This window comes from Herpailurus yagouaroundi, unplaced genomic scaffold (assembly GCF_014898765.1).
Source record: "Herpailurus yagouaroundi ecotype Mexico unplaced genomic scaffold, PumYag 139, whole genome shotgun sequence".
Classification (NCBI taxonomy): domain Eukaryota; kingdom Metazoa; phylum Chordata; class Mammalia; order Carnivora; family Felidae; genus Herpailurus; species Herpailurus yagouaroundi.
The window spans coordinates 59,356,779-59,371,301 of NW_024412394.1; the positions used below are offsets into that span (position 1 = coordinate 59,356,779).

The 14,523-nt window shown below is 35.6% G+C and overlaps 1 protein-coding gene across 3 annotated transcripts in view; it reads right to left on the reverse strand.

Annotated features, from left to right (window-relative positions):
- The window catches only part of ASCC3 (activating signal cointegrator 1 complex subunit 3), a 369,269-nt gene that overhangs the window by 18,812 nt on the left and 335,934 nt on the right, over positions 1-14,523 (reverse strand). The window lies entirely within an intron of this gene.

Below are 14,523 nucleotides of genomic sequence, written 5' to 3' on the forward strand. Positions count from 1 at the left end.
AGGAACCTAAGGAGATATGACAACTAAATGTAATGTGGTACCTTTAATGGGGCCCTAGCAAAGAAAAAGGACATTAAGTACACTAAAGAATTCTAAGTATGACTTTAGTTAATAATAATGTATCAATATGGGTTCATTAATTGTGACAAATGTACCTTATTAATGTCAGATGTTACTAACAGAGGAAAACTGGGTGTGGAATATATAGGAACTCTCTGTAGTCTCTTTGCAACTTTTCAATAAATCTAACACTGTTCTAAAATATAAAGTATTAAAAAAAAAAAGACTATGGAAATTCATCCTAAGCAGCTTGTTAGAACATTAGTTGTTACACATCTGCTAGAAAATGCACTATTTAGTTCAAGAGCTCCCAGAAGTTTTACAATGATGGGAAAAACTGAAAGAAAAAAAAAAAAGCTTTTCTTGACAGAAAGGCATACTCTTTTAAAGGTTGAGGTCAGCTGCAAGTAATGATACAATATTTTGTCAATAATTAAAATGCTATAAGTACATTTATAAGAATCCTTTTCAATAGCAACAGTTGTTCACTGGAACTTTCTCCTGAACTTTTCCCCCCAGAAGGTTAGCATTCAGGAAGCTCAGCTGCTGTCTAACAAATTTAATTAATCAAAAAGTCATTTCCGAGCTGTAACTATGAGTAAAAGCGCTTCAAGTGTGCTAGCAAGCCTACAAGTTAATCAAAATGCTAATGCAGTACAAATTAAAGTTGTGATTAACATTTCACAGTAGCTGCTTAAGTGAGTTGATCACACAAATGGGTTAAGCATTACTCATTTCCTATAGCCCCAACCGGGAAAAGGATTGTTATGTGGGTATGAGGACAGGAGCTGGGGGTAGAAGGATCCTTCATAATAGCATCACATCATCAATAAACCGTCACCAATGTCATACAAAAACTTACAGGTAGAGTCACCCAGGGGGAAATAGCCTTCCAAATTATATTATAGTGCTTGAAGGGAGATTGCCTGTAAATCCACAAGAATAAGTAAAGGTGTTTAACACCTCAAAATCCACACATTTGTGTTAGTTTTGGAAATGCTACATGCATTTAGCTCTGTGTTGCTTCTGGGGAAGGAAATGGTACCTTGTTTCAATGTTGTTTCCTGTGTTCCACTGAGGAATTAAAATGTGGCTCTCATACATGAAGAAATAACCACTAACTGGATGATGATTCTATTTTTTTACTACATTTTTATTTTAATTCCAGTATAGTTAACATACAAGGTTTATATTAGTTTCAGATGTGAAACAGAGTGAGTCAACTGGATGATGATTTTGCACCATAGTATGGATCTTTGCATTTGGAAGATTAATCCTTCAGGATTAAATTCATTTAGCATTATTTGCTTTTATTTTTTTTTTTTTTAATTTTTTTTTCAACGTTTTTTTAATTTATTTTTGGGACAGAGAGAGACAGAGCATGAACGGGGGAGGGGCAGAGAGAGAGGGAGACACAGAATCGGAAACAGGCTCCAGGCTCCGAGCCATCAGTCCAGAGCCTGACGCGGGGCTCGAACTCACGGAGCGCGAGATCGTGACCTGGCTGAAGTCGGACGCTTAACCGACTGCGCCACCCAGGCGCCCCTAGCATTATTTGCTTTTAAATACTCATCCATTAAGAAAATTTCATCAGGCTTCCATGGCAAGATATGAGCTCCTGGCAGTCTTGCCAGGAAAGCAGCCTGAATTAGACTTCCCTGTTTCCATGAATTTGATAAGGTCACACTAATGTTTACAATAAACAGACTACATTTGTTGGTAGGCAATTCAGATTTGGCAGATAATCTCAAAAACATTGTGAGAATCCACACATAATAAATCTCCCTTTTCAATCCTCTCCTAGTAAATAACTTGAAAGGAAAAAGAGAAATATTTATTCATTCCATTCATCATAATATATTGAAATACACTACATGCCAAGAACTATATCCCAGTTACCTTAACAGTCAGTGATATTATAAATAGTTATTGATAAGGTTCCAGCCTACCTTGGATGATGCAAAATCCTCCAAATGTACGCTCATAATATTAATATTCCTTAAAATATCCATAAAACAGATATATTTAAAACTCAGTAGTGTAATTTTCATTTTAGGATCCTTTAAAAATTTGAGTTGCAGCAATTAAATATTTAATTATTTTTTTTTAACTCTTCAGATTATGGATCTCTAAATATGTATAATCCAATTTTGGAAGTCTAAAAATTTATTTATAATCCACCCATCTTTTTCTTAAAATGATTTGAAGAAGCTTTCTGAAGTCTATTGTGCTGTACTACCCACTTAAAGATAATCTTTTCATTTGGTCTAATTATAAGCATTTAAAAGTGTGAAAGGATTCTAAGAATATACAGAAGCTTTTATCTATCATTTACTATATCAAAACATTTCTTACAAGTATTGGATTAGCGATTTGACCAAGTACTTCTTTTGTTAAGCTTAGCAATACCTGGCCTATTTCTACTGCTAACTGTATTTGACTCTACAATTCTAAAACTTGCTCTCTTAATTGACACTGACATTCTTCAATACATTGACAACCCACTAAGCATGTGCTTAGTGCACCCATAGGTAAATACTCCTCAAAGGTTACGTTAGTCTTGCTTCATGGCAGTTCTATCTCCTGGCGTCATACAATATTTTCATGCTTTTTAATCTACTACAAATGGAAATCATTTGTTAATGGAAATATAGAGCCAGCTATAGTCATAGTATTTCTCAGTTAAAAAATTAAATCACTCATATGTGGAATTTAAGAAATAAAACAGATGAACATAGAGGAAGGGAAGGAAAAATAAGATAAAAACAGGGAGGCAAATCATAAGAGACTCTTAAATACAGAGAACAAGCTGAGGGTTGTTGGAGGAGAGGTGGGTGGGGGGATGGGCTAAATGGGTAATGGGCATTAAGGGGGGCACTTGTTGGGATGAGCACCAAGTGTTGTATGTAAGTGATAAATCACTGGTTCTACCCTGACACCAATACTATACTGTATGTTAACTAACTTGAATTTAAATAGATAATGTACTCTAAAAAAAATAAAGTCAATGAAAAATATTCATATCATTGTATCATCTTTTGTTTCCCTTATCCTATTCTTTCCTGTTTTCAGACTTGAATATGTACATACATACATATCTTAAGCTTATCAATTAAAATCTTTTAAAAAATAGATTGAAAATTCAATGTGTTTTCAGAATAGCTGTGGGTTATAAAGAAGACAAAATTGATATGAGATGTAATACACTTTAAGTTTATTGGAAATGGTTTATAGAGAGATAAAGACGTCAAATTATTGTTTGAAGTTTGGGTTAAAGAACAATTTCACCAATAAACTTTCAGGGATTTGTTTTTGCAAACTGAAGAAGGTTTTCTGAAAGGAGAAAAGTATATACATGTATTCAATTCATAGATTTCCTCCCCTTTATTTGTGGCTAGCACCATTCATGACAATTGATAAAGCCTATTAAAGCATGTTAGATGGTAACTAGACTACAGTGGTGATCATTGTGCAATGTATACACATGTCAAATAACTGTGCTATACACCTGAAACTAACATAATATTGCATGTCAGTTATCCCACAATTAAGGAAAAAATTCTCCCTGCTTTGGTACTAATAAGACCCAAAAGAACAAAAAGCATGTTAACATTAATTTGTGTGGCAGATGAGCTACATATTACTTTCTGTGTGCAAGAGAAGAAAGGCTGGAAACAGTAGTTCAAAAAGACCTGGGCATTAAGGAAAATAATGTGAAATCACAGCTCTTTTATTAAAGTTAGATGCAAGGGCACTGGGGTGACTCAGCTGGTTAAGTGTCCAACCCTTGATTTAGGCTCAGGTCATGATCTCACGGTTCGTGAGATCAAGTCCCGCATAGGGCTCTGCGCTCACGGCATGGAGCCTGCTTGGGATTCACTCTCTGCCTCTATCTCTACCTCTCTCTCTCTCAAAATAAATAAATAAACAAATATTTTAAAAAGTTCAGATGCAAGAATTTACACCTTACCTGCCAGAGTATACCTTTTAGGTACTGAATCCCTAGATTATTACCAAAGCAGGCCCTCTTGTTTACCTTTGCCTACCTCCATGAGGGCAACAAAACATGAATTCGATCTATATAAACATGTGCCTTGCTTGGTATGCAGAATACAGAACTTTCCACTCTTCCTCGATAGCAAAGGGGAGATGTCTGCTATTTTGGGGGAATTGGTAGTTCTGTATCTTGAGGCAAGGAATCTCTGAGATTGCTTATTGCTACTAGAAGTTTGAAGCTTTTCAAAAAGAATCAGTGTGATGGACAAAGTCTGCCTTTAGGGGAGCTCCATTAGTTGTTAGTTGTGATTAACCAGTGAAAGAAGCCAAGAACCTAACCTAAGCAGCACTGAAGAATGAAAGAGAAACATAAGATATGTGTATATGTGTTTTAATAGTACACTTATGCATAGCTTGTTCTAGTATGCATAAAACATGTATATTTAAAATATATGCATACTAATATATGTACTTTTTGTCCATATGTATACATATGTAGATGTAATACATTGTATTTTATATATATATATATACACACACACACATACACACACATATATATACATACATATATATATATATTTATTTTACTGGGTTATTTTGTAATTATGATGGCATTTCTCCTTCCCTTGATGGTTATATCAGCAATCTGTCTTTCCTCCATTGTTTCCAATTTTTGTGGTTTTCAGAGAGAATGTGGGGAAGTAAATGGTTAATTCACTGGTCTATCTAGAATGATATAAAAAACTTGAGAAAGAGCATAAGCAGTTATATAAAAAAGGCAAACAGCATATCTACTGGAAACTGTGGAGTGATGTGATATAATACAGCAATTACAAATATCAACCATATTAACAACTTGCTCTTAGAACTGGTTAAAGGAACTACAGACCACTGAAAGGGAACTAAGTAAATAAAAGAAGGTGATTTTAGTATAAAGGGAACAATTAATTAAAAATACTATTCATGATCTAGTGGAAATTCTTAGTTTAAAAACAGTAGAAATTGCTGTGAAATTCTCATATTTTAAAAGAAATTCTGACTAGATCACGAGTACAATTTTACATCCATCCTTACAAGACAAAGGGAAATGGTGAGATATACCTTTATTGCAAATAAACTATGCTAAAAACTTTTTCTTTTTGATGTGATTTTGAGAAAACTACTTAGTTTTCATGTGTAAAATGAGGATAACTGTACTACTTCATTGGACTATTGAGACAAATCCAATGCGAAGCAAGTAGAATAGAGCCTAGGACAAAGAAAAGTTATCACTTCATTGTTAAAGATGGTCTGCCTATGGGCCATCATTATACACTGGATTTTTTGGTGTGGGGTGCAGGGATAGTGTGCAATTCTCCAAATAATTCTGGTAGAATTTGGTATTTACATACGTTAATTGCCATTTAAATATGGAAGCAAATATCTCCATATACCTTTCTAATCAACCTACAGTCATATTTTGTGTGTGTGTGTGTGTGTGTGTGTTCTTTCATAACAGAATCTTACAGTCTTTAAAGGCACTGATGTTAAAGTCCTTTAAAATAAATATTAAAATACACAGAGAGATTTTGGTCTCTTAAATTTAGCCTGCAGCAGCCTTAGCTGACAGGTCAATCTGTTGTCTACCACATCTTTTTTTTTTTTTTTTTTTAATATGAAATTTATTGTCAAGTTGGTTTTCATACAACACCCAGTGCTCATCCCAACAGGTGCCCTCCTCAATTCCCCTCACCCACCCTCCCCTCCCTCCCACCACCAACATCTTAAACGTTCCAAATAACCCAGCAAACTGACAGCACAGTCACACTTTGAAACACGAAGTCCTCTGGTTCTCAGCTCACTGAGTTGGCTCCTCTAGCCTGGGTTTTCCTTTTTCCATGAAACACCTGAAAATATTCAATTCCTAGGAAGTTTTGCTATAAATACCATCCAGGAGGTAGTGGGAGTGACTAAGATATAAACCTGTACTCTTATGCTATTTGGCTCAGTATTGTATTTAGTTTTCATTTAAGTGAAGATGACTTTAAATATTTTATTTTTAAGTAAAATTGAAGATGACTTTAATGTAAAGACTTATAGCACTTTTTAGAAAAGATCAGAGATATTCGATCAGGATTTAAAGTCCTGGAATTTCCACTGGTTTCAGCATGGACTGCCTTGACAAATCACCTGTAACATAGTTATTTAACTTCTATGAACATCAATTTCTTTGTGTCTTGATAAAAAAAAAACCAAACAAAACAGGACAAAAACCCACACAAACAGCAGAGAGCTAATCAAGACATCAGCAGTTCTGGCTTTGCTGTCAAATTTGGAAAATTTAGGCATGTCAGTTTAATTTTTGATACTTCTTATTTGTAATATTCTCACAAAAGCTGAAAACATAAAGTTTTCCTTTGGTGCAAGCAGCACAGAAAGTATGTCATATCACTTACTACATTTTAAATATATATTACAAGTACCATGATCAAGAAGAGGATTTCAAAGGTGAATGGTAGGAACAATCAATTCTGTAATTACTCAATTTACAAATTAGAACATTTTAAGAAGATTTTAAAAAGTGAGGTATGTACAGTAATTTTTACTTTTATTTTTATTCAGTGGGATAGAATGGAAATACTAGTAACAGTAACATATTAAAAGGAGCCATTACAAAAACACCTCAAAGCAAAAGAATGGCACAAATGACCTTGATACATAATTTCAAATGGGTATAAGAAGGAAAGGTAGGCTGTATGGTACATTCTGACTTCAAGCAGGGAAATACAACTACATAACTATGTTTTTCTTTTGTCAAGACTACAGAGTTTTCATAATCTAAATGATGGCTTATATAAAAGGTATGTTTCTATAGGGGCACCCAGGTGGCTCAGTTGGTCAAGCATTTTACTATTGATTTCAGCTCAGATCATGAGTTTGAGCCTGCTTGGATTCTCTCTCTCCCCCTCTCTGCTCTTCCCCTCCTTGTGTATGCGCGCTCTTGCTCTCAAAATAAAGAAATAAACTTAAAAAAAATATTTAGGGGCACCGGGTAGTTCAGTCAGGTAAGCATTCGACTTTGGCTCAGTCACGATCTTACGGTTCATTGGTTTGAGCCCCACCTCGGGCTTGTGGTGGTGCACTGACAGTGCAGAGGCTGCTTGGGATTCTCGCTCTCCCTCTCTGCCCCTCCCCCAATTGCACACCATCTCTTTCTCAAAATGAATAAACTTTAAAAAATATTAACTTTGGAGTTAAATGACTATGATAAAGCAAGGAAATAAAAGAGCTACTATGAATAAGGGTACTAAAATAGACTTACTTCCTTGAGTCCTTAAATTGTTTAATTTATAAACATTAACTAATGCCCTATTCTTGTAAGGTGTTATTCTTATTCAAAAACGAGGGGTTAAGTGACTTGCCTAACACCTTATACTAAAACCAGAGCAGAGCTGGATTTATGGTAAGAGCTGGTGGCATTGAGTCCCACGCATAGACCACAAGGTCATGCTGATGTCCCATGGGGGCAGGAGTATAATTTTCAATCAGCCAGCAGGGCTGCAGCTTGGAAAATTGTGTGAACCAATGCTTTCTAAGGCCAACAATATCCACGTAATCAAATGAGAAAAATAGGGTACAATAATAAAACTGTCAATCAGCCACCACATAAAATTTTACTAACTCTTGATTTTCACCCCCAAATTTCCATTGGCAACTGTAATATTCTTTCCTTTTCTTGACTTGTTTACTTCTATCACAATCTTACAAGAAATTGCAGGAATCAGAGGATTTAGGATGGCTGGTTGCCATCTCTTTACAACAAAGATTTGTTTTTACCATGTGGCTTCTGATTAGCCAACTCAACATTCAAGATGATCATAACTAATACTTGTAATTTCTAATAAAGAAAACCCCACCACAATGTCTGGCTATAAGGGACTCATTAAATAAACTATGACCTTCATATGAAGGAATATAGTGCAGTCATTAGAAATTATGTTGGGTGGGGCGCCTGGGTGGCTTGGTCGGTTGGGCGTCCGACTTCAGCTTAGGTCATGATCTCACGGTCCGTGAGTTCGAGCCCCGCGCCGGGCTCTGTGCTGACAGCTCAGAGCCTGGAGCCTGTTTCCGATTCTGTGTCTCCCTCTCTCTCTGCCCCTCCCCTGTTCATGCTCTGTCTCTCTCTGTCTCAAAAATAAATAATCGTTAAAAAAAATAAAAAAAAATAAATTATGTTGGGAAAAACATTTAGTGTTAAAAATATTTAATGTTATAAATTATTAAGTTAAGATAGTTTATAAAATAACATGATAAAATATGCAAAAGAAAAAAGTGAGAGGTGTACAAAGAAAAAGAGCTTCTGAGCTTCCAGGGACAAAAAAGAACAATACACAACTATTGCACCGTAGCTAGTAAATTTGATTTTTGTATGAAAAAGGGTTAGTAATCCTAAAATGACATTAGGAATATGGTAGAATTGAGGAAATAGTAAATATGTTTTGATTAATGAGAACCAGGTTTCTCGCAGGGGGATGGAGTTTAAAAAGAAGAGTAAAATGATGGGGCGCCTGGGTGGCGCAGTCGGTTAAGCGTCCGACTTCAGCCAGGTCACGATCTCGCGGTCCGTGAGTTCGAGCCCCGCGTCAGGCTCTGGGCTGATGGCTCAGAGCCTGGAGCCTGTTTCCCATTCTGTGTCTCCCTCTCTCTCTGCCCCTCCCCCGTTCATGCTCTGTCTCTCTCTGTCCCAAAAATAAATAAACGTTGAAAAAAAAATTAAAAAAAAATAAATAAAAAGAAGAGTAAAATGAGAAAAAACTGAGGGCTGATGGGGAGTGGGAGGGAGGAGAGGGTGGGTGATGGGCATTAAGGAGGGCACCTGTTGGGAGGAGCACTGGGTGTTGTATGGAAACCAATTTGACAATATATTTCATATTAAAAAAAAAGAGTAAAATGAACCTTTTGGTATTAGATTGGTATTGTAGGTATTAGAATGAACTCATGGGTTTATAAATACAAATATTTTCACATACATATATACATATACACAGAGATAAGCAGATACACAAATGGATATACGTCTGAGTATGCATACTCGTATCTCCTAGCTTTGCCCAAAGAGAGGGCCTAGAGGCAAAATACCCAGGTGGTGATGGAGTCAGCAAAGATCCAGATTTTAGTCTCTAAATTATTCTCTAATAAAAAGAACCAGGCTCTTTGGAAAATTTGCTAATTCCAAGGCTGAGACAGGGAAAGTAGAAGAGGGAAGGCTGCAAGTGATGTTAAAAACATAATGTGAGCATGTCAGAGAGATACCAGAGCCAAGTGTGAGATGCCCAGTGGTTGTTGCTGAGACGTATCTGTGTAGCAAAATAATGAAAGCAATGGACTTTACCCAACAGAATAAAACAAACACTCATGAGTTTATATGTATATAAATAAACAGATGGATAAAATAAATAAATAAGTGGAGAAGAAAAAGTTCTTCATTCCAGCAGAATTCTGGGAAAAATGGAAATAGAAAATCAGAATAGTAATAATTGCTTCAGGCAAAATTAACCAATAGATGTTAAAAATAATGTAGGAAAGTATGATAGGAAACTGGATATTGCATAATCTCAAATCTCAAAATATCTGCCCACAAAATACCTACTAATTATTAAAAAAAAAAAAAAAAGAAGTAACTATCGTGGAGAAGCATGGCAGATACCACCTCAATTGTACAAGTTAATTTCACTGGTAATGAGAACATCAATGTCATAAGCCTCCTGATATGATATAGTGAGGGTGTAAGACAACACTTTTGTGGTGTTCTTGCTAAATACATATACAAATAAAAATAAACACACACACATCTCTCTCTCTCTCTATATATGTATACACACACACACACACACACACACACACACACACACACACACATATTCTTCAAAGATGGCCAATATCATGAAATTCAAGGGGACTGAGGAGACATGATTACTAAATGCAATGTGGGTTTCTTCAACAAAGCAGGAAAGAATGTCCAATGGGAAAAAGACAGTATCTTCAACAAATGGTGCTAGGAAAAATGGAGGGCAATATGCAAAGGAATGAAACTGGACCACTTTTTTTTTTTTTTTAAATCCTTTTTTTTTTTTTTATTTTTTTTCAACATTTTTAAATTTATTTTTGGGACAGAGAGAGACAGAGCATGAATGGGGGAAGGGCAGAGAGAGAGGGAGACACAGAATCGGAAACAGGCTCCAGGCTCTGAGCCATCAGCCCAGAGCCCGACGCGGGGCTCGAACTCATGGACCGTGAGATCGTGACCTGGCTGAAGTTGGACGCTTAACCGACTGCGCCACCCAGGCGCCCCTGGACCACTTTCTTAAACCATACACAAAAATAAATTCAAAGTGAATTAAAGACCTAAATATGAGACATGAAACCATAAAAGTCCTAGAGGAGAGCACAGGCAGTAACTTCTCTGACATTGGCCATAGTAATTTTTTCTACATTGGTTCCCCAAGGCAAGGAAAACAAAAGTAAAAATATACTATTGGGACCAAATCAAAATAAAAAGCTTCTGCACAGTGAAGGAAACAATCAATAAAACTGAAAGGAAATCTATGGAATGGGAGAAGATATTTGCAAATGACATATCTGATAAAGGACTAGTATCCAAAATATATGAAGAACTTATGCAAATCAATACCGTCAAAAGAACTAATCCAATTAGAAATGTGCAGAAGACATGAACAGACATTTTTCCAAAGAAAACATAGAGATGGCCAACAAACACATGAAAAGATGCTCATCGTCACTTATCATTAGGGAAGTGCAAATTAAAACTACAATGTGTTATCGCCTTACACCTGTTAGAATGGCTAAAATCCATAACACAAGAAACGTGTTGGTGAGGATGGGGAGAAAAAGAAACCCTCTAGCACTGTTGGTGGGAATGCAAACTGATGTAGCCACTGTGGTAAATGGTATGGAGGGTCCTCAGAAAGTTAAAAATAGAACTAACCTATGATCTAGCAATTGCACTATTGAGTATTTACCCAAAGAATGAACACACACACACACATACACAAACACACACACACACACACACACACACACGAACAGAGTATTATTTAGCCGTAAGAAGAATGAAATCTTGCCATTTGTAATGACATAGATGGAGTTACAGAATATAATGCTAAGCAAAGTAAGTCAGAGAAAGACAAAGACCATATGATTTCACTCATATTTATGTGGAATTTAAGAAACAATTGTCCAAAGGGGGAAAAAGAGAAAGAGAGAAAGAGACAAAACAAGAAACAGATTCTTAACTACAGAGAACAAACTGATGGTTAACAGCGGGGAAGTGGGGGGTGGGGAGGGTATATGGGTGGAGGATGGGTGAAATAGGTGATCGGGATTAAGAAGTGCACTTGCATGATGAACACCAGGTGACATATGGAATGTTGAATAACTGTATCGTACATCTAAAACTAATATAACACTTCATGTTCACAAACTGGAATTAAAATAAAAACTTAAAAAAATGAAATGCAATGAGGGGTCTCAGATTGAATCTTGGTCTAGAGAAAGGGCATTAGTGAGATAAAATTCAAATAGACAAAATCTGAATGAGGTCTGCAGACAAGCTAATAGACTAGATTAGAACTGAGGCAAGATGTTAAATTAGGGGATGTTGGGCAAAAGATACACAGAAATTTCATTTTACTATTTATCAATTTTTTCTAAGTCTGAAATTGTTTCAAAATAAAAAAAATTTAAATGTTTTTAATTAAAAAAATTTAAAATCCATTAACAATAAGAGCCTCATATTTGTGAGGATGAAGAAATATTTACTGTGAATGACTAATTTTAATGTTGTTTTTCTAAATTTTTTACAATGAAGTGTACTGCTTTTATAATTAAAAAGAAAACTATTTCTCTTTAGATCCTATTCACAAGGATCAAACATATTCAAGAAATATAAATATCATCCCAAGAAATGGTATGTAAAAATATCTAATAGAGAATAAAAGTATCTGATGCAATCCTTTTCCCTTATAGCAAATTTAGAAATAGACTTCTCTGGAAATTGCTAATTTCTATTACTATATAGTCTTTGGATCATAATGACTAAGTGGTGAAAAAGAAAGTATAAAAAATTAGTATAATCATATAATTTTTACACATGACATAAAACGTACATCTATAAGTATACTTGCAAGCATCAAAATTTAATTCCTCTTTATAACTTCTCTCTAACCCTTGCTAACCCCTGGATTCATTAACAGGTCAATATTTGAAGGGGGAAAAACCAGTTACAGGAAACACAAATGAGTATCCAGGGCCACTCACAAATGAGTATCTAAAGTTTAGAAACTTTAACTTTGTTTATAAAGTGTGACAGGGGTGCTTGCATGGCTCAGTCAGTTAAGTGTTTGACTCTTGACTTCCACTCAGGTCATGATCTCGTGGTTTGTGGTTCGAGCCCTGTGTCAGGCTCTGTGCTGACAGTGCAGAACCTTCTTGGGATTCTCTCTCTCTTCCTCTCCCTCTCTGTCCCTTTCCCACTTGCGTGCACTCTCTCTCTCTCTGTGTCTCTAAAAATAAGTAAATAAACTTTTAAACTTTTTTTTTTTTTCAACGTTTATTTATTTTTGGGACAGAGAGAGACAGAGCATGAACGGGGGAGGGGCAGAGAGAGAGGGAGACACAGAATCGGAAACAGGCTCCAGGCTTGAGCCATCAGCCCAGAGCCTGATGCGGGGCTCGAACTCACGGACCGCGAGATCGTGACCTGGCTGAAGTCGGACGCTTAACCGACTGCGCCACCCAGGCGCCCCAGTAAATAAACTTAAATAAAGTATGACAAATCGAGTGGCAAATCAGAGAGGTAAACCATGTGGTGGTTATAAAAGGATATAAAAAAATTTTGTGTGTAAGTTATACCTTTAGTTCCCTACTTCCTGAAAGTTTGTGCTTACTCTATTTAATGAAATATTCCTATTCTTTTAAATAATATAATTTTTTTCTGATAATAACAATGTTAGAAGCTAAATTTAAAACATTCAAATAGTTTAGAAAAGCATAAAGAAGAAATTGAAAATCACCCACAATCCTGCTACAGAGATGGTTACTATTAACCTTTTGGTGGACACTATTCTAGATCTTCTCTCCAGGCCTGTTGTCACACACAGATGCAGATATTTTACATACATGTAGAATTTACTAATGGAATTGTAATATTTTGCAGCATTCCATAACCGGAAAGATTCTTAAGTAATTTCAAGTCTTTAATTTTGTAAGTAAACTCCATGTTCACAGACTCATTTACTCTATCTTAAAAACACCTTCAGTTTTTTGAAAATTAAAAAAAAATTGTTTTTCATTATAGAAATGTGCAAAAAAGGTATAGTGAGGAAAATCAAATCTCTCATAGTCTCAATCGCTTAGGAGTGCTCCCCCCACCCTGCTCCTCTTCCAATTACTCCCAGTAAGTGGCAGCTTCATGCTTCCAGTTGCTCAGGAGAAAAGCCTTGGAATCATTTCTGGCTTCTCATTTTATGGAAAAAAAAAACCTTTTCATTTTCTTAACTAAAAAAATATTTTATTTTACAGAGAGTGAGAGACAGAGAGAGCACAAGTGGCGGAGAGGGGCAGAGAGAGAGAAGAATCTCAAGTAGGCTTCATGCTCAGTGTGCAGCCCAGTGGGGGCTCTAACTCAGGAACTGTGAGATCATGACCTGAGTGGAGATCAAGAGTCTGATACTCAACCAACTAAGCCACCCAGGTGCCCCCCAAAAACCCTTTTCTAATTCATTAGCATATTCTGTTAGTTCTGGAAAAAAAAAATACAGGAACCAACATATTCTTGCCAATCTCACACACACCAATCAGGTCCAGCCACCATCATTTCAGGCCTACCCTTAAAGCATTCAAGGTATGAAAAGTTCATTGATAGGGTTTCAGAATCTGCACTGCAACTAACCTTCAAGAAATACCACAGGTCAAGTTTTCAGGTACTTTCAAAAAAGAATATTCACAATTACCTGAAAAGGCTACAGAAATACTCTTCCCTTTTTTGAACTATGTATCTCTGTGAGGCTGGCTTTTTCTTCATAGATTTCATGAATTTTTTTTTTTCATATAACATATTTTAATAGACTGATTACAAAAAGATATGTGAATCTAGCTGACTTCTATTAAGCTAGACATTAAAGATATTTGCAAAAATGTAATTAATTACACATTTCCCTAATTTTCTTTATTGTCTTGAAAAACACTTTTCCCGAAAAATCATGTTATTTTTATGTTAACATATAATGGGGTTGTTATTGTTATTTTTAAATAACATAATATTTGAAAAATTTTCAGTTTTAATTACTATGGTAAGTATTCATAGATATAACTAACATAACCACTAGTAAACCACTGTTCTAGCAGCTTCCCTCTCAGAGGAAAGTCCAAAATTCTTTTTTTTTTTTTTTAATTTTTTTTAACGTT